Below are 25,814 nucleotides of genomic sequence, written 5' to 3' on the forward strand. Positions count from 1 at the left end.
GCAGAGTGCAGCAAAATCAGTGTTGCAATCATTGTGACTTTACTACAAGCCTCACAATATTTGGTGTTTCCTTTAAGCCCTGGCTCTTGAAATCAAGTGATCAGGTGAGAATCTCAGGTTTCATTTTTTTTTTTTTTTTTTAAGGAAAGCTTATAGTCCTCATGGTTGCAAGAAAAAAAACCTTGAAAATATGAACTGAGTGCATCCTAAAGAGTTTAAAAAAACCAAACGAAGCAACCAACCAACCCAAATGCAGAAGACACATAAAATGTTTAAGGTTCTCCCATTCCTAACAACCAAGCAGTGCAAAAAAAAAAAAAAAAAGGTGAAAAGTGAAGCAAAGAAGTCATTAAGCACCTCTGCCATTTCCACATTTTCTGTTATTGTCCCCCTCCTTTCTGCCCCCATTGAGTAACAGGCCTACCCTGTCCTTGGTCTTCCTCTTGCTTCTAATGTATTTGTAGAATTTTTTCTTGTTACCCTTTTTGTCTTTAGCTAGTTTGATCCCATTTTGAGCCTAGGCCTTTCTAATTTTGTCTCTACATCATCCACCATTTCATGATCACTTTCATCGAAGCTGCCTTCCACTTTCAGATTCTCAACCAGTTCCATTCTCAACATGATTTGCTGGGGAAGAGTCAACGTGTTTTTTGCAAAGGGAAATCATGCCTCACCAATCTATTAAAATTCTTTGCAGGGATCAACAAACATGGACGAGTGTGATCCAATAGTGTACTTGGAATTTCAGAAAGTCCTAGATAAAGTCCCTCACCAAAGCTCTTAAGCAAAAAAAAAAAAAAAAAAGCAGTCATGGTATAAAAGGGATGGTCCTTTCATGGATCAGTAACTGGTTAAAAGGCAGGAAACACAGGGCTGGAATAAAAAGTCAGTTTTCAGACAGGAAAAAGGTAAATAGTGGTATCATCCCCCAGGGATCTGTACAGGGACCCGGTGCTGTTCAACATATTCATAAACAATCTGCAGGGTGGTCCCTAGCTATTTTGGTGCCCTATGAAGCCCCCTCCCCGGGGGGGGGGGGGGAAATGGGGACCTGCCCCAGGCCTCTGCGGGGGGAAGCTGTGTCCACTTCCGGCGGGAAGTGGAGTGACCTGGCCCCAGCCTGCTCTGTTCCCCTGGTTCCCAGGTTTGGGAAGGAGAGGGTGAACCACCCCCCAGCACTTGCCAGCGATGTGGCTTGGAGCCAGAGGAGTGGAGCCGGCTAGGGTCGGGTCACTCTACTTACCAGTGAGGGCAGGCCCAACCGCTTCTGGAGTCCTCAGGGGAAGGGCTGGAGTGGGGACGGAGCTGGGATGGGAAGAGGCAGGGCAGGGGTGGAACAGGGACGGGGCTTGGGGGAAGGGGTGGAGTGGAGGCGGGGCTGGGGCGGAGCAGGGGTGGAGGTCACAGGGCAGGGAAGAGGCAGGGCAGGGACTGGAGCAGCACGCAGCTGCGTAGGGCACCAGGAAATTTCCTGGTGCCGTACGCAGCTGCATACTTTGCATATGGGTAAGGACGGCCCTGATGATCTGGAAAAAAAAGAGGTAAACAGTGAGGTGGCAAAATTTGCAGATTATACAAAATTACTTAAGATAGTTAATTCCAAACCTGTGAAGAGTTACAAAGGGATCTCACAAAACTGGGTAAGTGAGCAACCAAATGGCAAAAGAAATTCAATGTTGATAAATGCAAAGTAATGTACATTGGAAAAGATAATCCCAAACATACATACAAAATGATGGGGTCTAAATTAGCTGTTTTACTCAAGAAAGAGATCTTGGAGTCATTGTGGATCGTTCTCTGAAAACATCCACTCAATGTGCAGCAGCAGTCAAAAAGGCAAACAGAATGTTGGGAATCATTAAGAGAGGCATAGATAATAAAACAGAAAATATCATAATAAATCCATGGTAGGCCCACATCTTGAATTCTTTTTGCAGTTCTGGTTGCCCAATCTCAAAAAAGATATATTAGAATTGGAAAAGGTACAGAGAATGGCAACAAAAATGATGAGGGGTATGGAACAGTTCCCATATGAGGAGAGATTAAAAAGACTGGGACTTTTCAGCCTGGAAAAGAGATGACTATGAGGAGATATGATAGAGCTCTATACACTCATGAATGGTGTAGAGCAGTGGTTTTCAAACTGGAGTATGCAAGCTCTCATCCGGGGGTATGCGAGAAAATGGTGTAATGGTGGACAACACATTTTATTTAGTACAGAAGTTTTCAAACTGTGGGGCGCCCCCTGTAGAGAGGGCCTGGAGGAACATTGGTGAGGGGCAAGCAGCAACACCTGACAGCTTGGGCAAATGCCGCATGGCGGGGCTTGGTGAGGGAGCGCCACCTCCACCCCTTGACTCACCTGAGCAGGCCATCCAGCCTGCCCAGGTTGGGGACGCACAACCAAAAATTGTAACTCAAGGGGGGGGGAGGGCTGAGGTCATTTTGAGCTCAGGTGAGTCAAAGGTAGAGGTGACACTCCCTCCCTGAGCTGCCTGGCATCACCACTCGCCACCCCCCATGAACATTACTTCACAAATAATGAGGGGTTCTATATCACCAGTAACATCTGTTCTTTTCCTTGTTGGGTAGTCTTATCAGACATACACTTAGAATATTTTTAAATGTTCAAGTAGACTGAATTTTTTCTGCTTTTATTTATTTACTTTGGATATAATCATATTAAACTATTACTTTATGACCGATAATGTGTTTGCTAATATCATGCTACCAGATAAAAAGTAATCACAAGCCTGGAGTGAAATCCACACTCCACAGAAGTCAATTGCAAGATTTCATCCCCTCTGCTTCAAGGGTGTAAAGAGATTGCCACAAGGGTCTACAGATAATAGTCCATCAATACATGTACACTATTATGAAAACTAGCTAGGTGACTTATTGCATAGTTTTAGCTTCCTCTGAAGCATTACTGGAAGCTGGAAAGTATATGGGATGGGCCAAAGCTATGATCTAGTCTTACAAACCATATAATCTGTTCTGGACTTTGAGACTCCCACAATTTCTTCTACTCTCTCTTCTTGTGCCTTTGTCCAACTGCAGGGCCCACTGCAATCTGAATTTTCAGATACTATGTCTGCTACCCTGTAAAACTTTTCACATATAATATAGAAAGAAAAAACAGATTAACTCTGGGTTTGAGACTTTGAGGCATTTCAAATTAACAAGTTAACTGTCCTAGCCTACAGCTTTTTTCATTCCCAAGGAACATGCTTCCCTAACATGTTATGTTGAGTTGCAGGATGGCGGTGAAGTTTCATAAATGTATAGCAAGATACATTACACTTTCGAGTGTGGAAAGGGCTAAAGGGTTTCATGGGATATGAGTGTTCATGTTTCAGGATGGAACACAACTACTAACTGCCTGGAGTTAGGAAGAAACTTGCCTCAGATACAGTAATGCTTAAACGTCCTTTATAGTGGACTTAACGTGCTCCCCTGAAGCATCTGGTACCCTCCGCTATGTGTAACAGTGTGTCTGACTTTACCATTCCACTGATTCAACATGGGAAATCTGGACCAGGACCCCATTGTGCTAGGTACTCTACAAAGTCAGAACCCACATGATCGTTTTTGCCCAAAAGAGTTTATTTTACCTCCTCTTGTCTATCATCTGCAGTCATGGTATTTTGACCATTTTCTTGAGTTCATATGTAAATAATTGGGCCATTTTATAGTATTCATTTTTGTAATGCTCACTAGGAAGGAGGTTTGGCATACTGCACCGAAGTGTCTCTCTCTGATTTTATTTCAAACTATTCTTTTAAACAAGTAGGATGAAGATTGAAATAAAATTCAATATTAAGCCAAACAAAAAAGCAGTCTTTAAACAAACATTAAAATCTGTAAAAAAAAAAAAAAAGTATCACTACACAAAAAAAATCTTATTCCTTCATTTGAAGCAGATGTGAAATTTCTAATACACCAGCTGGCATCTCAGAAGTACAATATAAAGTAAGCGCGCATGTTGTCTAGTGGCTTGGGCTGACTAGAAATCAGGATTCTTGGTTTCCATTTCTGATTCTGCCTGTAGCTCATTCAGTGACATTGGGTATGCTATTTAAACTCTCTGGGCCATATTCTCTGCTGGTGTAAATTGGCATACCTCCACCAAAGTAAAAAGATTTCCCTACTGAGGATCTGCCACTCTGAGTCTCAGATTCTCCATCTGTAAAATGGGGTAACAATACTTCCCTACCAATTTCAAAACTTATTGAGAGCTCTGAGATACTCAGATGAAATGTGCTGTAGCAGTGTTTTTATTATACAGTGGTCACCATTAAAGGGTAAGCATTTCACAGCTGTGACCACACAGCGATAGCTATGATATCAAACTATTTCCTTGAACTGACCATAAAACATAACTGTGCCACTTTGTGGCAAGTGTTGGTTGACCATGAGTGACTTCTGTATATTAAGGATAACTATGCAATTTAGACAACAGTGGGCCAAATTCTCTTCCATTTCTCCAGATGTTCACTTTTTACAGGAATGAAGTGAGGGGGAATAAAGATGTCTTTAAGACACCTTTGGTCTTTGCCATATTTTTGGCACACCTTCTGGCACAACTTAGAGCAGCCTTAGGAATGCTGTAACCTATTTCAGCTCCAATAGACCTCCTTAATTTTGGCAGTTGAGGACAGCTGGAGCATGTATGCTCTGATCATCTACCCTCCTTCCCCAAACAGCCCATTGTATTACATCTACACCAGGGGATTTAAAGAAAGGGTTGATGTGGAGCTGTTTTGACAGGTCTATGTCACCAAGGGTATTCTCTAGGGGCTGTTTCTGCCAATTATGTGTCCCCTTTACACCACTGGCATGACAAAGAGCAAGAGAAAATGCAGAATCTGGTCCACAGTCTATAGTCTTAGAGGGGCTCTAAGGTACTCACTCTCCTACACATAATTTTATTTTAATTTTCTTTTTTTTGTTGGTGTTGTCGCACACAATATTCATCTGCCATTATTTTAAGGGAAGATTTAATGAATCCACAAGACAGGAATAAAACTTGTAGAAAATGCAAGTGAAAGGTGCATTCCTCAGAAAGATTAGATTAGAGCATCACGTCAAGCTCTTCAATGTATGCTTCACAATGATTTGCAGCATTATGTCTAGAGTTCAAAACTATCTGTCCAACTGTACAGCTTAAGTAACCTATCAGTCCACCAATGTATATGCCTTTAAGTTAGCACTATGTTGACTCTTAAAATATTTTCACTCTTTAATGTAAACTTTTCAGACAAAAGTCTCTTAGAGAACAGGGACACTACATAACCAAAATGGAAAGAGGTTACCTTTGTTTTTTCAGTCTCACCTGTTTAAGTACAGCCGATGCTGCACAGATGCCAGCATCACTTTCGCCTGAGCAGTAGCCTGCCTACTAAACTTTTAGCAACTTGTAGTTAAACGCACATTGTGATGTCATTTACCTAATGTGAGATAGCAGTGCAAGGTTGCATTGCTCGGGCTCTGCTATTGATGCACTTGTGAGTTTGAGCAGCCACTAAGGGCCAGCTGGGAGGTAAGTGCATATGCACCTTTGAAAATCCTGCTAGACACCTATCTGCACCTTTAGGAGCCCAAATAAAATCAGGCCCTAAGGCCAAAGTTTCATAATGGAGGCCCAGATCCTGGATCAAAGAATCCTGGAGTTAGATATCCAAATACCTTTGAGGATCTGGGCCTAAATGCCTAAGATTAGACCCCTGATTCCATAATTAGGCATTCAAACAAGAGTAGTTTGATTTTCAAACTGTAGGCATCCAGGTTTGAAAATTATGTCCTTAATGTCTCTATTTCTCAATTCACTCATCCATAAAATGGATAAACCTACTAATCTGTATTATTATTATTGTTGCATTCTACTTAGCAATATTTTTTTTAGGTCTGGCTGCTAAAGATAACAGTATCTAAGTCCTCACCATTCAACACAGCATGAAACAAAACAGATTGGTCTGTTAAGATCATATTTTCCTTTATAACTGAACCACTAGATATTTCAGATACCTAAATGAATCAGCAATAAATCAGAGATTTAAAATTATTTATTATTATTATTATAAGAAGAAGAGCCTTCTATGGAGATCAAAGAGAACAGTCAAAAACCCGAGCTGATATATTTAGTACAGTTGAGTATGTTAGGCCAAAAATATAACATGAAACGGGTTTGTTTCTTAGTGGACAGTTAGGGCCTTGGTACTACATTGATGGGGACCTTACTACTATAATAGGTATAGAGGTAGATTAGATCAGATCAGATTTTTGTTCAAAGAAAACATCTACATTGCATCACAATTGTTACCAAGGTATTTTGATGGTCTAGGCTTTCAGAAATCCCAGTAAGATTCATGTATAGGTCCCTTTGAAATACAATATATCTGACAGATTAAATTAGGTAGATCCTGTTCAATTCCTTTTCTGTAATTCACAAAGATATGTAAATCTGTCACATTGCATACAGAGTAACTGATGCCTTTTCAACAAAATGGCTCTCATTGCAACCTTTATTCCAGCTACAGAAGCATATTATTAGTTATTTTAAACAGTATTGAAGAAGTTTCCAGCTTAATCTAATGCACCCTCTGGGTCATAGCTGAATAAGTAGCATTTATGAAAACTAATTTTCAGTTACTGTCATATCATTACAAGCTGGTTCATATTTACAGTATATATAAAATGGGATTACCATTTCAATGTGAAGTCCAGAAAAAATTGAATTTGTTATTAGAAAAGGCCTTACACTTTCTAATCACACTAGCAGAATGAGAAACTTTTTTGAAGTTTTAGATGCAAACTATCATCTGGATGAGTATGATTAAGTCCCAGTAAGATTAACAGGACTTGTGCGTATTTGCCAATGGAACATATGCACTCACTGGTACATATACTCTGACAAATAAATGTTTAAGTATCATACACAATAAGAGATACAGATTTGGTCTATTAGCTCTCTTACATTTTTAATTTGGAAGCATGGAATGTAATGGGCTATGTGCCGTTACAAGATTTAAAGTTAATGCAAATATTTTAAGAAACAGGTTCTGCATATTTCATTTTGTACCAAAGTCTCATTTAACATTGTGATTTTTAAAAAGGATAGTAAGAAGGGATGACAGCTGCCATTGCTTAATATTTTGATACATCATCATTCTACTCATCTCTGAAAGTGATGTACATATCTTCTGTAGCTGTGATGGGAGGTTCCTAGTAAAGCAAGTGTTTCACGTATATTTAAAAAAAATATGAATACAAGATTGTCATGAGTCCACAGCCTGGAGTTTTGGGCAGCAAGCCACCCCATTTTCATCAGCTATCAGTTGTTTTCAGGTGGAAGAGGAAGTGTTCATTCCTTGCCTGACTGAGAACAGCTGAGTCAGACATAAAGGACAAGGAAATGTAAGGTCAACAAAACAGCTTTGTGAGCTTCATGCAGGAAGGAAGAAACAATCTTCAGGACTCCATTGCCCTGTTAACAAGGTTGGAGAAAGGGCAAAGGAAGATGGGCATATTTGGGTCTAATTAGTCTGAACAGGGAGGGGAAGAAAGGAAAAGGAGCAAGAATCTCTTTTTCCTTCACAGCATTTGGCCAGGGAGGAGCAGTTCTCTGGCCAACAATCACCCTGGAAGTTCTAAACAGATATGGGGAAGATGAGACAAAAGTAGGGAAATGAGGGAGTAAAAGGGTGATTAAGAAGAGAGTTTCACAAGTCTTGATTAAAAATATAATGAAATAATAAGAATCAGAATACATTAACAATTTGGAGAAAATGAGAAAAGGAAACAACAGATGGTGGGGGGAGGAGGAATAAGAAGCTGAAGAAAAAGTGAAAGAAAAGATTAAGGAGGGTTAGTCTAATCCACTCTTTGGCTGTGTGAGGGGAAGAAGGATCATTGAGAGTGTTTCACACTTTGCTACTCCCAGTTCTCAAGACCAGCCATCTGAAAGAGACATTATTTCACATCCCATAAATTATTCAGCCCTCGAACCTGACTAACCTAGACAAATTTCTCAAAAGGTTTTGTGCTCAAAGACTGAAAAGAGTATTCCACTTCCTCCTGTCGACCAATGGCAGTTGTGTTATTGGAAATTTACAGGCTTCATAATTATAGCCCTTCCTTTCTTCTGCTGACAACTATGGGACAGTGAATGTGTGTTTAGGTATGCTTATGACTACAGGGGGAGGGATAGCTCAGTGGTTTGAGCATCGGCCTGCTAAACCCAGGGTTGTGAGTTCAATCCTTGAGGAGGCCATTTAGGGAACTGGGGTAAAATTCTGTTTGGGGATTGGTCCTGCTTTGAGCAGGGCTTTGGACTAGATGACCTCATGAGGTCCCTTCCAACCCTATGATTCTATGACCCAGTGACTTCTCCAGCAGCCCTAAGTGTGCCTCAGAGTGGAGAATTTGGCCCTATTTAATTTGTTGCTTATGTTGGAACATCTAACACAAATTCCATACAATCTTTCACTTACAACAAGCTCCTCTAAAGTGGCTTAGAAAAACTAAAAATACACTACTGGATGTTGAAAACCTTTTAATAAATGGCTGGCTGGACACAAAATTATAGATAGTCTAAGACTTAGCAAAGGAGAGAATTTAAAAAAAAAATGCAAAGGGGAAAAACCTTTAATCGGATCTTTATAGAGTTAGGGTATGTAATGCTGAGTTCTACCTGTAAAGTGCTGAGCACCCATCGAGTTAATGGGGTATCAGGGAGTTAAGCAAACAGTACTCAACATCTTACAGGAATGGGCCCTAAATACCATGGGCCAGATCCCCAGCTGGCATAAATTGTCATAGTTCCCCTGATGTCAATGGGGCTATGACAATTTACAGGAGCTGAGGATAAATCTTTCTTAAACATGCTCAGTCCTATAAAATAATGCATTTCATTACTGTTATATTTGGAGTTCTGCCGTCGCAGTTAAAGAGAAAATAATTCATATTTTTTTCTTTCAAAAACAGTTCTTTGAATTAAGATCTGATTGGGGAAGCTGGAGAAATGTAACTTATCAAAATCATTACCTCAAAGTAACAGAAAATATAACTATAACTACTCAATTATGGCATACATTTGGTGGGGAAAATACAAAAGGTTTGCTTACATTTTAAATAGGGCTCTGTGATTCTGAACTGTATAGTGAAGGAAGAAAACAACTGAAATGATAAAAGTTATATTTAGTGAAAATTTCACATTAGCGCAGAAAAAAACAAAACATGAAAGATATTTCTTAGCCATGCATAAATTAGTAATAATCATGTTTTTTTTAAATTTAATAAGAAAACTGTTTTCAAGAGAAAGAATTAAGTGATGTGACTATTTACTCAATTGTCTCAGTACTCAATGCAGGACTAAAGTATCTGCAATTTTCAAGGTGTTTTGAAATTAATAGAAATTTGTTGAAGGTTTTGTAGCTCAATAAAAAGACACTTTGATCAGTTATTAGTGAATCACAGCTGCATGCACCTTTAATTCAAACACAATAAATAAATGCAAATTGAAATAAACACACTTTCACAACTATCCTTTACCATTGCCAGAAGGTGAAAGAAGCAATTGATGTTTTGGGAAATGGATATGTTTATCGTTACTTTCCTAAATTGGTTAACACACCTGTGCTCTAGTAGGCAAATGCTGAGAACTACTGATTAACACCAGTTTTGGGGGTGGGAAGGAATTGCAAACCACAATTTGACAATGGGGTGTGGGCTTTCCCTTTACCTGAAGAACATATGGTTCTTGGTAGCAGTTTTCGTAAACTTTATGAAGCCAAAAATTGTTGGGCTATTGCCAAGATGTGACTGTATTTCTTTGTTACTCACTTGATTAGGGAGACATTTTCTGTTTTGTTGAGACATAAGACTGGTGTGCATTTCAGCCTTGCTGAAGGCACTCTTTGCTAAGCCCCAAACTTCTCCAAGACCACTGTTTTATTGGGGTGTTTGAGGCTTAGGAATTGAATCTCATTTATCCTTTGGTTTGTATTGGTGCTGGTGGAGTCTCGCTTAAATGAGACATAAAGGGATAAATTTACAAAGGTATTTAGGTGCCTAAAGATACATAAGTGCCTGGTAGGATTTACAAAAAAGAGTCTAGCCAAATTACGCATCTAATTCCAATTGAAGCCAATGGCTATTAGGCAACTAACCTGCATAGGTGCTTTATTAAATCTCACTAAGTGTCTATCTACATCTTTAGGTGTCTATTTACCTTTGTAAAGCTGCCTCAAAGTGCAACAAACTGAACTAGTTTTCTACCCGCTAACAGACAAAAGGTTTTCCCTCCTGAGAACTGGTTAATAAAAGGCAAGACCTATGTTTAAACCAAAACTGAACTATCATGCAGATTTTATTCACTAGCCTCTCAATGGCAGGTTCAGTTATAAGAATATTGTAGCCTGCATTTTAAAATAAACAAACATACACAAGTAAAATGACACACTGATCACTACACACTAGTATATTTAAAACAACTTTCTGAATAATATTTTGAATGTCAGCAGGGATGAAAGTAGAAATAGGGACTTACCGGTAGGGGGCTGGGTTGGGGCCAGCTCTTGTCCCGCAGAAGGGGCGGGGCCTCAGACGGAAGGGGCGGGGATGGGGGGGTCAGAGCAGGGGCGGCTCCAGGCCCCAGCACGCCAAGCGGGAGGTCCACCGGAGCCGCGGAACCGGTGACCGGCAGAGCGCCCCAGGCCCTTTAAATTAAAGCCACTGCTGGGAGCCCCAGGCCCTTTAAATTGCCGCCTGGGGAAGCCGGGCCGCTCTGGTATGGTACACCGTACTGGGGCGTACCAGCTTACTTTCACCTCGGAATGTCAGTCACTAAATCAACAGGTAATAACCCACACAATAATCATGCATTTCAAACTTCAAAAAATGTTGCCACAATAGTTCAAAATCAATAGATGAAACATTTTGATATCTAGTGTGAGTTTGCTATTAATTCATTTCACACAACTCCTTTGACAAATTATTGTTGTAACTTTGGGAAGTAAGAAAAGGAATTTAAAAGAATTATAATTGAGGTGCCTTAAAAAGTAGCTGATGAAAACATTGATATGATAAAATATGTTGCTCTTATTTTTTATAGTACAAAGGGTAAGGACATTAGGATTCAAAACAAAGAATAATTAACACTTCCAAGTGTGTTGTAATAAAAGTCATCTACCCAAAAACTATTTTAATGCTGTTTTAACCAACAGTTCTATGAACCGAACTTCCTACTGATTTTTCAACTTAATATGCATAGAGTAACTGTACACAGGAAAACCCACACGCATTGAAATAAGAACATTCCCTTACAGTTCTGATATAGGTTCTATTTAAGGGGCTGATCCAAAATCTACTTAAGTGAACTGAAAGCCTGACATTGACTTCAACGGGCACTAGATAAATCCCTAAATCCTTAAAAGGATACATACTAGATTCAGATTTGGCCAGATTGCCAAACAAGTTAGCTGTGAAACAGTATTTGCAAAATATACACACAATTGTACAGAAGGTGCACTTAGAAAGTTCGTATTCCACTTCTAGACATATTACTGGTTCCAAAAGGAGTTTTCATTTCAAGTCCAGGGCATATTGCTGGAGTCAGCAATGTCTCTAAAACCGGAATGAACTTTTTACCTATGTCCACTCTATGTCTGATTTGGGTATACTATGACAGTGGTTGCATATAAAACTATTAGGTACCGCCACATATAAACAACCAATTCTATCCATATATGCATTTGTTTCCACATGCAATCACTGTAAATTAGATACAAATTTCATGTATGCAATTAAATGCAGAAAATCTGTCCTTCTCCCAGAATGATTTTTTAAATTATCATTGTTTATGGAACGGACCATAGTTCATGTTGGTTTCTTCTAAAGTGTTTGTGCATCTTTGACTTTTACATTTAAATAGTTTACAAACAGACTGCAATGTTGGTGCAGAGGTGCTTTTCCAAACTAGCTGATCTAATTCTGAACATTGTCAGCAAGACTGAAATAATTTCTAATATAAAAAGGATCTGCAGTTTTCTGACATGTACTGTCTGTGATAGAAACCAAATGTTTTTTACTACAACGGTGGAGCTTCTGATTATGAATGAGATCCTGGCAAACAAGTACAATTGATGTAATGTATGTAATCCCATTAGGTACATCCTTGGTATCACCAGCTTAGGCAGCGTCTTGAGAGCAACCTCTTGTCAGCTGGCAGAAGAATGCCCACAAATTATTCAAATGTATCAGGATGATCTGGGAACAGAATAGCAATTCAGTGCTGCCAGGGTGCTAGAAGCTTGGAATAATAGATGCTGCAGTAGTTTTTAATCCCTTGCCAGTGGTAGCAAGGAATAGCTCATTTTCTGGCCATCAGACATAGTCAAATAAAGTTGGGAAAGATGGAAGAAAGCTTACAGAAGGGCACAGGTATGCTGAATAGGCCTCATAGAACCTGGCCTGATGGTCAGATGGACATCAGACTATCCTTTTTTGGGCTAAGGGGCACCAATGTGGGCCAGAACTTGATGGCCTGTTGGGACCCCTTTTGTGTCCCAAGGAGCCCCCTTTCCCCCTCACCTCCAATGGATGATCAAGAACTTTCTGGCCAGCGAGAGGGAAGGGATGATCAGAATGTTATCATCTATATGGGGATTTTCCAGGTGTTTAAGTGAGTGTCCAATATGGCCAAGATTACCTCAGGGGTACTTCTATAGTGCTGATCTGAGAAATGAAGAAAAAGATGATGAAATGTATGAGACAGGCTGCCCAAGGAGGACATCCCTTTTGTTCTGATCTCCACATAGATAGTTTAGTAGGCCAAAGTGGATCATGCAAGTTCAGTGTGCCAAAAGATGTGTGTACCAGTCACAGGCCCCATTTAATGAGGGTAACACACATATACCAAAGGGACAAGTTTGGCACGAAGTATGGGCACTGTTTAAATAAAGAAATGTGGGTCTTACATACAATACAAAAGAGTAATGCATATTTATTTCTCCTTTTTAAAATCTTTTGCAAAATGGTTATTTAATCAAAAATATTTACCTTGCACCCATCCTGTATTTCTTACTCAGTCAATGGCAGTTTTGAGTAAATACGATGGAATTTGACTTTTTCCAAACTCAGGACCTTTATGAGACTCATAAGGTACTGAAAGAGAGTCCATGTAGAATACACAATGAGAAATGAACTATGGCTAAGTATGAGTGTAGCAGAAAAGTAGCAGTTCCATATTACCACATATGGATAACTCTTAATAAAAAGGCTTTGCATCTGTGCATTTTATACTCACTGCTGTGGCAACATGCTGGAGAAAACACATATGCGATGGCTGGCATAGGTGTATTGTATATCTGATGGAAAACAGAGTTGCGTGAGCATATACGAGAAGATTAAATCTGGCACTTTGTGCCACTTTTGCACTCTCATACTGAGTGATGATATATTAAAAGTAACTAGGACAGAGTTATTGATCTCCATCATTAGGATGTTAATGTTACTAGATGTATTACTCAAGAACTTACTGCAAATGGGCAGCAGCCAACAAATTGGGGTTCCAAATTCTATCCTTCATTGTGCACATAATGCCCATTGTCACTAATGGAAATCAAGCGCATATATCAACTGAGAAAAGATACCTCTGTTATTCTGATCATTTAATATTACCATGGCCAGGGCTCTCCTAAAGACCAAAGTCTGTTTTTCCCTTGCTCCATACATGGAACTTCCATTAATGTCAATGGGTTTTCAATATTTTGAGTGAGGAGAGAAGAAACCCTTAAAGTCTTAAAAAAAGAATATTCATAAACACATTTTTGAGCCATAGAAGCACAAAAACACTAATAAACATGTACAGCCCATTTATTTATTTATTTATTATTATTTGGAGAAAAAATGAAGGCTAAACCATTCCAACAATGAGAACTTAAAGGCTGACTTTCCACAGCAAGTTATTTACAGTCAAGTTCTTAAACTTCTACAAAGAGTGGTTTACAATGGCAACTGAGACAATCTCACCTTTAAATACAGCATCGCAAACTGAAGCACTACAGTATTATAATAATGAAACTCAGGAACAAAAAAAACCACCCCAAATTTAAAATAACCAAGATTCAGATCTTCAACAGAAAATAAAAAGAGAGACAAAAAGAAGAGACGAAAAGAAAAGCCCTAACTTGCCAAGATAGTATAATTAAGGCCCTACTTGAATTGCGAAATGATTGTCAAAATTGCAGCTGTGTTGTGAACAAACCATGGAAAATTGCAGAAAAGTAATAATGGACCTCATTATTTGGTAATGTGGTAATGAAGTCCATTATTACTTTTCCATGATTTTCCACTGTTGACCGCCCGGGGCTCCGACTGTCAGCCTCGCACATGACGGGGCTCCCGCTGTCAAAATTGCGGTGAATACCTAATATTGTGGAATACGCAATTCTGCAATATCACAAGTTAAGCAGGGCCTTAAATATAATGCAAATATTAGCTGAATAAAATCTACTAAATATTTATCATGTTTCTATGTGAATATATTTGTTACAAACAGAAGTATCTGCATCAAACAAAAATAAATAAAATCAAAGGTTCATTTTTAAAAATGTCTTCTCATCAACTCAAGTGCAATGTTTGAGCATCTATTTATGATTAGATATGAACTAATTTAATTAAGTCAGAATCCAAGATACTTCCCACAATATGTATTTGACATGGCTTTATAATGAATACCCCCCCCCTGTTTTTTTTTTTGCATTTGTATTATTTCCATTCATGTTCTTTATATAAAGAAATTGGGGGAAGATCAATTTCCAGATCTTTTAGTGTTGTATTTTTCATGATATCTGTCATTCATACGATTTACATGAAGCAGTAAGGATGGCCAGTCTCCAAAGTTTTGGGTTCAACTTCAGTTCTGAAAATGGGCAAAGGTTCTGGGAACTTCAAGGAACCACTAGAAAAATATGCAGACCATTTCTCCTCCCGTTTCCTCTCCTGAAACATTCTTTTCCCTAGTAATCAGTCTTCTGCTAGTTTTACTCAAGTGGGGTTCATTAATATAAAGATAACCACAGCAAATATTTCTATGACTATTTCCCACAAGTATTCTGAAAGTAACTTACAGTATTGTGTGAGCGTATGAACTTAGGTGTGAATTCCAAAGTTTTTATTGGTGTTGAAGTTCACCCAGTGTTTATGGCTTTAATGTAAATTTAACTATTTCATTTAATACCCAAACAATAAACAACTTACTATAACTGGCTTGGGGAAAAAACACCTGGAGAAACAAACATTAATTTACTTTTCATATGCAGCATTTTTGCATACTCCCTTTGCTCTTAAAGCTGCATTTTATTCAGGCTTTATTTTAATATTTTTAAAAAGCCAAGAAAAACTAACAAAAAACTCCTGCCCACTGTGCTCTGGAAAAAATAATAGCTCAAGGAATCCAGAACTTTAAAAATAAAATGTATTTTATACAATTAGAACACTGACAGTTGAGCCAAAATTACTTCAGCTGTCGGACAGTGAAAATACATTGTGTGTGAGAGTGTATGTATTTTGCCCAGGCTTTAGTGTTTTAGCCATTTTCACATAAAACATATATTATTCTTATAGTGGTAGATTACTTGAATCAATTCCGCCTCAATCCTAGAATGCACTGAGCAGTTTTTAGGAGTTTACATTTAAGTCTGCATTTTCAAAAGGACTAACTTTTTTTTATTAGCACCTGACTTGATATTGACAATTCTTCCCAAATGATTCACCCTGTGCACTAGAATTGTTTTGCTATTTAAAGTACACTGGATTATTTACCACAAATCATGGATTTTCAACCTGGAGTTGTGAACTAGGATTGCCAACCCTAAAGGACTGTCCTGGAGTCTCCAGGAATTAAAGATTATGTCATGTGATGAAACCGCCAGGAATACGTCCAACCAAAATTGGCAACCCTATTGTGAACAGATGTCAGGAGGTCATGACCACCCTGCCTTTTCCATATTACTAAATGTAAGATGGTGTCTCAGTTAGGTCCAGGCTAGATGGGAGTATAGCAGGGATCTCGGCATGGAAAAGATTGAGGCCCACTGGTCTAGACCATACAGTCAGAAATAGAAAAATATCTACCAATTTATTCAGATCACAGAACAAAATCAAGATCAACAAAACGGAACACTTCCAAGTTCTTAGTAACAACTGTGAAAAATCAAATAGGACTTTTTAAGCTTCTATTTTGCCATAACATTTGATTTTGAGGTTCTTTCTTAATAAGTTCATAGTGACTTCATTCCTTTGCTCCTCATTTTGTTTCCTTCCCCCCCACCCCCGCAAGTGTTGGTAGTGAAATTCTCAAACAGCAGTTCAAAAATGGCTAGGAATGGCATATAGAGGCATAAATATATTTATATCTTTATATATACACATTTTAAAGAAAATAAGACCTTCCTCTGAAAGTCCATCAGAAAAATCCAAGTGTAGTTTAGGATTATGTTAAATTTAAACTGGAAGGTCTAACTGTAGAATTCATTTATAAACTATGTACATGTAAAATATGTAAATGAGGCAGTTTAGGAAAGGAATTCAGTTCAGAGGACTGGGAATCAGAACATATAAGGCTGAGGTATACAACCAATGGGAAGACTGAGTAGGTCCTTCAGTCCGACTGTATGGCTTTGGGATATTCAGTTAGGATCTGATCTTCAGAAGTTCTAATCACCCAAATGCGGGTCTTAGTAAGTCACATATAAATGCTGAGCTGCTCCCCAGACAAGGAGTGAATGGAGTCAGCCCAGATTTATCCCAGTTTAAATTAGATAAGGATAGAGTTTTCCCTTCTGCAAAATGGAGATAACAACAATTACTTATGACACAGGGGTGTTATAAGACTTAATTAAATGCTCTGAGAGCCTTGGATGAAATAAGAGAGGTGAGGGATAAATGCCAAGTGTTTAAAAAAAATCGATCTATGCTTATTACAGTTAAATTTTAAAGAGATAATTACAAATGACAACAGGCCTTACTTGAACAACTTAAGCCTTGTCTACAGTTGTCAAATACTTTCTTTTAAGAAAAGTGTCAATTAGACCTGCTCTTAGCTGGATTTGGTTATTTGGGTGCATAAAATAATGGTGGCCTTTCCACATGATGACTCCCAACACTGCTAACACTGATGGAGCTGAACCACTACTAGCAACAGTAGGAAATTTTCCTCTTGTAGACAATCCTATAGCGCCTGTCCCTATGTTGTTGCTAGTTACTGCTGCAGATAAGGAGAGCTATTAAAAATCGAGTATCCCAAATCATTCATCTCTGCTTTGTTGCCCACTAGCCCTGCAGGAGTGCTGTGAACAAAATCAATGCCATTTGAACAAAGCCACTTTTTCAGAGTGTAGCCCAGTGGGCCAGCTTACCTTTATTATATTCATTGCTTTGCATTATATTCTGCTTTATTATATTCAGCAGTAATGCAAGGAACCTACAGGTTTATATCCTGTAAAACATTGGCTTCAGCAGCTCACATGAGGCTTGAGGCCTATGAACTTTGGCATAGATAAACTTAGGTAACTCATAAACTTTGGGGAACTGGAAGTAGAGTGTGTGTGGGTGGGAGGGGGATTTTGTCCATAATGACATCAGCCAACCACAGAACATGAACTGACACCAGCTTCTGGAAGGTTTTGGATGGAACATCCGACTGCAAGAGTGCCATGGCAATGAATTGACATATATGAAAATGGGGTGAAATCATAAATAAACTAACCTATAGAAGAAGGACACCTTAACAATGGTAAGGGGAGGAAATACAAAAGGAAGAGGGGAGAAAACCCTATTGAATACGCATTAGACATGGTAAGGTCAGCGTAACATATTATAAAAGTGGCATCATCCCAGGACAGTAGGAGGGAGAGTTGTAGCCCTGGGGAGGGGCCAGAATGATGGCCACTGGCGAAGATGAGAAAGGTGATGGTGATGAGGAAGATGATAGCTAACATTTCAGGTTGTTTTGCAAAGGATGGTGAGAGTATGGATGTTCAGATGTACTTACTGTATTATCTCTACCTTACTGAGTTACAGTATGTGTGACTTTGCTAAATGTATTAAAAAATTATTTATTTGTAAATATAGAAGAGTTCCTGTAGTGTGAGTGTTGCACCTGTGCACATTGGGGTTCCCAACTATAGAATAATTTTAATAATAGTGCATCTGATCTCGGGACAAGAACCGGTAAAGCCTCAAAGTGATAACTGGGAATTTTTATTCATAATCTATAGATCAGGCTAGAAGAGAAACTATGATTCAGTAAGCAATTTTTGTCATCTTTCTAAAGCAGAGGTTGGCAACCTTTGGCATGCGGCCCATCAGGTAATCTGTTAGTGGACTGTGAGACATTTTGTTTAGACTGACTGTCCACAGGCACGGCCCCCCACAGCTCCCAGTGGCTGCGGTTCGCCATTCCCAGCCAATGGGAGCGGTGGGAAGTGGTGGCCAGCACATCCCTGCAGCCCACCACTTCCTGCAGCTCCCATTGGCTGGGAACAGCGAACCACGCCTTTGGGAGCTGCGGGGGGCCATGCCTATGGATGGTCAATGTAAACAAAATGTCTCATGGCCCGCCAGAAGATTACCCTGATGGGTGCGTGCTGAAGGTTGCCGACCCCTGTTCTAAAGTATGGCTGCAAAAGCAACGACTGTGGGAGTAAAAAGATATGGGCTAATAAGTATGTCTTGAACAATTAAACAAAATAACTATTTTTTGAAATTCCATTAATTTCTCAGACACAATGCTTTGGCCACTCTAAAAAAATGGTCAGTCCTGTGCACCAAGTTTTTTTTCCCTTTTTGTTCTTTTTATGGTGGGTGCTAATTATATCTGTCTCCAAGAGCTACAGGAAAATATTCATAGATAACTTACATTTATAAACTGTGTCTATCCCAATCTGTAGATGTGCATACAACTTCCACACTGGCATAAAGTCAGCCATAACATTAAAGAGTATCACCTAGAAAGCCTGACCCCTCCTACCTTATCTCTTCAGGGGAAATCAAGTCAGGTCTTTAATTGCTTTGCTGAATCAGGACTCTAATCTATATGCTTCAATTCCCCACTACAAAATGTCTTTTCTCCTATCCTTTGTCTGTCTTGTCTAGTTTTACTTCAAACTGTTTAGGTAGGGACTGTTTCTTACTATGCATTTGTACTGTGTTTAGCATAGAGGAGCCCAATCCTGGTTAGGGCCTCTAATCACTAAAGTAATAGGAATAATTCATAATAAGGTGAGCTATTACCAGGTCTAATAGCATTCTGCACTATACGTATAGGGAATATCTGCTCAAACCAGCAATATCTTATCTACAGGTAAGAAGTTAAAAAAAAATCGAACTGCAACCACAGCCGGTAAATATAAAATAATCCATGCTGGGCATTCTCATTCCCACCATCTTTCAGGAATAGGATGTTTTCTGTAGGGAACAGGGCACAATGAAGCATGTAGGGAATCTACCTCACTGCCCAATCATAGCCAAATTAATGGAAGCCACATGATTGGAGGGCCCATGGTGTCCCTCTGATTCCCACAGACCACAGGGCATGGGCCTTAAAAGAAGATTTCCAGAATATTAAAAGAGTCACTTGCTCTTGTACTTCTCTCACATTACCTCCAATCCACCATGCAGCTAAGAGATTTCCTGTCCTTATTTTCTCCTTTGCCTGGCTGGGAGCCAGGTGTCTCATGAGTGTGGACTAGTTTATTTTCTTTTCTGTATCCAGTAATGATTTCACTCCTGGTGGGACACAAAAAATAGTCTATCAGATACAACAGCTCACTAGTGTCTTTTTTTAACAGCGTTCGGAGCTGTCACATACTGTAGCATATGGCAATCGATGTAGGGGGGTTACAGTGTAAAGACAAAATAACTCTTTTGATAGGGATTGTGGAATACATTGATTGGAAAGAATTGGAGGAGGAGAGTGAAGATTTTTGGTGCTCAGAAAGAGAGATGTCATTCCAGCAGAAAGGAGCAGCATAGAAAAAGTCATGAAAGAGAAAGTAGGATGACAAGACAAAGGGAGCAACAAGGTGGAAAACAAAAGGGTAGGATAGAACCCCATGAGATGAGATGAGACAAGACTGGAACCTTGTAGAACCTTACAAGTGAGGAGAACGAGTTAAGATGTCATTTTAACAAAATTACTTTTCTGACAATTACTTCAGAGGAGGCACGGGACAATTCTTGTTCCATCCAATCCAGTTCATGCTCTCCAACCAAAATGGAAACCCTTTTTTTTTAATTGACATTAAAAATGATCTGAGAAACTATTTGCCAGTAGAGTGAAGATAAACTGCCTGCAAACGTTAGTCCAGCTCTTCTGCTTCTCTCTGAAGGTTCTACGGCACAATGGCATCATGAAGCATCCTATAATTCACAAAAAGGTACCCATGGCCTCCTATGCAAATTCATAGTTCATATCTTGCCACTTGTCACTTTGGGTTCTCATGGATGATCAGTTAAAAGTTAACTGGTCCTATATTTCCTGGACAGAATGACGGATTAGAAAAATCATTTCTTAGGTCTCTTACACAAACACGCCTGACCTCTTAATACTGTTTCAATTTATTTTGTTTCTTTTCTTTTCTTTTATCTGGCCCTTTAAAATCCTTCTCTGATTATCTAATGTGAAGCCCCAAGCAATCAAGGGGGAGATTTTTATAGGAGCAAAAAGGATTTTTCAATGGGACTTGTGCTCCTAAATCCCTTAGGCACTTCTGAAAATCTCCTCCTATAATTCTTGCAAATTTTATGGGGTTATTCAGCCTCTTTTAACTATTTATAAACATACAGTAAATCAGTGTTAGGAACACATCCCTAAGTCTTAAAAGAACAGAGAATGGGTGAAAAGGTAAAATGTGACGCAGCAAAATTCATGATTCTGTGAACTAGAGAATGAACTACATCAGTCATAGACACAGAGAATAGTATTTAAGGTTAGAAAGACTGATACAATTTAAAAAAAAAAAGAAAACTTGATCTAATTCCCAGATTCAACTACCAACTATATTATTATTCACCTCTTCCTAGCTCTAGGGCTGGAAAAACACAAGTATCAAATTACATTAAAATCCATTCTACTGTATTTAACAGTCAGCTCAAATATCCGGTTTTTCTACTTTCTTGAGTTGGGCTCCCCGGACTTATTTTTGTATTTGGACTCTGTGGTTCTTATTCCAGCCTATCCTTTTTGTGGAGCGCATTCTCCTCTGTGGTTACAGTCAATGCTATTTTCATATTTTTATTTGTTTTGTTTCATATTTTGGTATGGTAGGGGAGCAAAATGCATTTGGTGTTCATGAAAGAAGGCAACTGAAAACCTGGGATGAAATCCTGGCACCAGTGAAGTCAATGGGAGTTTTTAAAAGCTACCATATTAACTTAAACACAAGGCACCAACTAGTTCTTTGGTATCACTGCTTACATTAGTTCTTTAGTATTACCGCTTACATTATCCAACAAAAGATTTTGTGGGTCCCATCCTTTTTCCACTGGACCAGAGCTCGGGACTCTTTAGCTTGCTTCCCAACTCAGGTCTCCTAATTTAGGCCTTGATTCAGCACATGCCTAACTTTGAGGATTATTCATATGCTTAGGCATGTGCTTAAATACCTTCTTGATGAATCTGGGCATTAGTGCTGTGCTACATAATTTCACAGCCTAAACTTTTTCATTGTTTTTAAAGTTAAACACGTTTGAATACAGTTTTCACTTTGAAAAACCAATAAGGCTTTCAATTTTTTAAAACATAACACTTTTAAAAAAATATATCTAATTAAGGCCTAAGTGTAATTTAAAATAAAAGTGTAACAGGAAATGAAACGGTTAACCTCCATTATATGTAATAAAAAGAAGCCAAAATGTGCCCTTCCATAATATGCTATTTGTTGGATTTTCTTGCCCTTCTAATTCTATATCATACTCCCAATCAATTCTCCATGGTGTTTAAGTTACTATAAATTCAAGCACAACTTCCACACAAGTGTGTTGCAGCATATGAATTGCATTTAAAAAGGAATTAAAAAACCCTCCACATCAGGAATAATGACCTGAAGTTAGTGTCCTAAAATTTGGGGGACGTTTGTATGGGTTTTTTTATTTAGTTACTGTTTCATGCTGTCTTATTCTGTAATACAAAGCACACAAGATCCCATTTTATGCAATATTCTTGTGCGTCTTAAGCCTGTTATAGGAACTATTTTGTTCCACTGTATACATACATATTTGCACTTTGTATCTATAAATAAGCAAGCACTTTAATACAAGAGTTGTTAAAATAATTTTAAACACTTTTTCCCCCAAAATGATACTGCAAGGCCAATAAAGCATTAAGGAACACTGGGGCTGTTGGTTACTAGCTGGCTATCACAGTAAAAAGAGTGTCAAGTCAGGAATGACCTCAAACTTCTGCTTCTAAAACTAATGAGGCTAATTACAATGTGGTGATAGCACAATCACTTGGGGGTGGGCAGGAGAGCTTAGCCATGATACTCATCAAGTACCACATTTTAGCAGTGACAGATTAAGTTCACAATTGCCTGGGTGTTTTCAAATAAGGGAAGTATAGAGAACATATTATGTTATCTGAAATGGAAGCAAAACTCCCATCTTATGTCACCCAATTAGACAAGGGATCAGGAGGACAGGAAAAAAGACTTTGTACTAAAATTGGAGGCAACCACCATGGTATAAAAAGTCACTACCTAAGACAGTACTGAACTCTTCAGGCTGGGAAGCATGGCGCAAACAAGCAGGTATAGGTTGGTAAAAGTGAAGATTCCTTCCTCCTATAGTGAAACCTTTTTTTAGATTCTGAAAGTATTTGAGCAACTTGCTTGTTTTTCATTTATGTAATTTTCTGTCTTTGCACTTAACTATTCCAGCTCAGGCCAAAACCAGGAAGTCCCAGGAATCCTGTTATTGCAAGATTGCCATCCCAATTCTGCAGAACCAAGAGGTGCAAATGATTCAGATAGTCATTCAAGACCATGAGCATACACTGAAGCTAAACCTCTGAAAATTTTTGAGATTTACCCATGACTGGAAAAAAGTGGAGAAATGTTATAAATGTAGTCTCTCATTTAACTGTCTCTGCTTTAATATGAATGTTCCATATATATATTTTTCTGTATATATATATATGGAACACTCATATTAATTAAACCTATCACAAAGTTTTGAAAGCCTTCCTTGACAAGGATATAAACACACACCATTACATTTTGTCAGTCCTGGGCTGTCTCCAACATTGTAATTAGCCCTGCTCCTTATTTTGTACTTTTAGAATTCAGTGCCAGCAATGTATAGTTTAAGTATCTTATGCTTCATGTGACTTACTCTAAATAAATATTCTCAAATCTTTATAATTAGAATCTTTTATTACACTCTAACTCATTTGCTTGTGTTAACTGGCTGCTTAAAATAAACAATCCTTCACTAAATAGTATATTTTCTTTCACTGGCCCTTGCTCTACATTCTTGTCTATCACACATAGATCAGTTAGAAAAACTAAGTGGGGGCATGTCTGAAGATTTCAATGTTGATTATTATCCACAATGAACTAGGAAATATTGGAACATTTCAGTTAGAGATGGGCCTGATCCAAAACCTCGATTCCAACACATCCAAAACTTCGTGGGATTTCAAGTATGAACACGGATTCCACATTTGTTCTTTGTCCCTATAATAGCTCCACGCAACACTTTAGATCCAAACACCTGCACAAGAACTTTGTGATGGCCCCTGTCTGCATAATAAATGACACCAAGGCCCTGAACATCAACTTTTCAGTTTAACGCAAATAAATTCTACGAAAAATCAGCTCATTTAAAAATGCATCCAAGAGTCCTGTGGCACCTTATAGACTAACAGATGAATTGGAGCATAAGCTTTCGTGAGTAAATATTCACTTCGTCAGATGTATTCATCCACGAAAGCTTATGCTCCAATACATCTGTTAGTCTATAAGGTACCACAGGACTCTGTCACTTTTTACAGATCCAGACTAACACGGCTACCCCTCTGATACTTGACATCATTTAAAAATGTTATCCTAAATACAATGCCTAGCTATATACTGTAAGTGAGAAAAGTGCCAGTGGCCGTTGAGGTCTGACATGGACGGAGAGCTCTACATTCAATGAGGTAGGGATGAGGTTCAGGTGGTAAATTTCCAAAGAACGATGGACAGCCAGACAAGTACATGGAACACGCACAGTGAACCACATCTATTGAGTCTGAAGGACCAGAACCAAATCACAACAAACCATGTCCTGTCGAGTCAACTTTGGTGTCAAGGGCTGTGAAGGAAAGGTGTACAAGATTCTGTTCCATGAATACAAAATAATTCAGGACATGATGTTTTGCCACACACATTTGCATGAGGCAGGTGGAGAACATTTTGAATTCTGTTCTCTTCTTAGGAGTCCATTGTTACAGGAGATGGATCCCTGTTCTTTGACTCAGTTCAAACAAAAAAGTAAACCCTACAATAACTTAACACTACCATACGAACATTATACTGTCAGGATTAACATGGAATAGAATGGTTACTAGCACATTCTGTAATCCACTCAGGGAGAAGGATGGTTGCATGACTACAGTGGCTAGGAGGAGGGAGAGGAACAGAGGAACATTGTGGGGCAAAATCACTTGCACCCTTGGCTGGAAAATGCTGAATCCAAGGAACATACTTGAATGCCCCTTAAGAGTTTTACGATTTTGAAGTAGCTCCCAAGAATATATGGCAAGGCACATGGCTTTTACATTGCAGATCTCCAGAGGCAACATCATGAAGTAAAACACAAACTGTATTTATTTGCAGACTGAAGCAGGGTTACATATGGAGTATTTCACCTTTGACAAGTACTAACTTCATTTACATTAACACCTGTCTAGACTGTTTTCCTAAGCATAAACATAAAAATCTCCTTAGTGTATTTGGGCTCTTACTTAATTAACCATATGTGACGTAAAGTGATACAGCCCAGTTCAAGGTATGTCATTGTTGATAGGATCAATTACAGTCAGACATCAGTGTTCACTGCTTGTACCATCTGGGCAGCACTATTAAGTGCATAACCATGTCAAAGAAAGTATACACAGATTAACTGTATTCTCTTTCATTAAAGAATACCAAACTGGTTTGTCAGCTCTAGGCTTCTATATTCAACAGAAGGCATCTTCTGTTAACAAGCAGCAATAACCCAATGTATATTTGCCTCCTTCTTCCAGTATACTATGGCTAATGCTAAAACACTGGAAGGATTTAGGATAATATTTGAGATGTTACATGCTTTAATTCTTGCACATTACAGAGGCTGAATAGAGGTACTATACAGCAGCCTTGAAAAATCCTATTCATCTACTGGCATGGGGAGTTATCATAGTATGGGCAGAGGAACAAGTTCTGTGCACGTGTTGGTAAATTTTTATGAGCATTTCATAAGGCTACTGTGTCTATAGTGCTGGGCTTTCTCTCCCTGAATTCAGTCTCATGGTACTTGTTATGTGACAACATTTTTAAAAATAGCAGTAATCCACATCCTGAGACTGAAAGGTCTCTAATACTCTTCTTGGTTTCTCTGCAGCTTCATGAGATTCTTTCAAAAGTTTGTGGGTTTACTTGTTTTTTTCCTTCTTCCTCTTGCATCTTCTTTTCCTTCTCTTCTCTCCCTACACAATGGCAACCCCAGAATGGGGCATAACACATGCAGAAAAATCTAACATTTGCATAGGGGAAAGTTTCACAACCAAT

General features: G+C 38.7%; 2 long non-coding RNA genes across 5 annotated transcripts in view; one reads left to right on the plus strand and one right to left on the minus strand.

Moving 5' to 3' along the window:
- LOC120381401 overlaps positions 1–5,409 on the minus strand; it is a 143,382-nt gene extending 137,973 nt beyond the window's left edge. Inside the window, exons 1-2 of one of the 2 annotated variants that reach the window (XR_005588047.1) lie at positions 5,336–5,409; positions 2,985–3,110 (exon numbers count right to left, since the gene is read on the minus strand). This is a non-coding gene — a long non-coding RNA (uncharacterized LOC120381401). Of the gene's footprint in view, positions 1–2,984; positions 3,111–5,315 lie in introns of both variants that reach the window. The other variant, XR_005588048.1, reaches the window with a different exon arrangement.
- An 83-nt stretch (positions 5,410–5,492) lies between these two features.
- The window catches only part of LOC120381417, a 41,560-nt gene continuing 21,238 nt past the window's right edge, over positions 5,493–25,814 (plus strand). The window contains exons 1-3 of one of the 3 annotated variants that reach the window (XR_005588051.1): positions 5,499–5,542; positions 19,937–20,441; positions 22,941–23,014. This is a non-coding gene — a long non-coding RNA (uncharacterized LOC120381417). Of the gene's footprint in view, positions 5,543–19,936; positions 20,442–22,940; positions 23,015–25,814 lie in introns of all 3 variants that reach the window. The other 2 variants (XR_005588052.1, XR_005588050.1) reach the window with 2 other exon arrangements.

Source organism: Mauremys reevesii, linkage group 1, assembly GCF_016161935.1.
Source record: "Mauremys reevesii isolate NIE-2019 linkage group 1, ASM1616193v1, whole genome shotgun sequence".
Classification (NCBI taxonomy): Eukaryota; Metazoa; Chordata; order Testudines; family Geoemydidae; genus Mauremys; species Mauremys reevesii.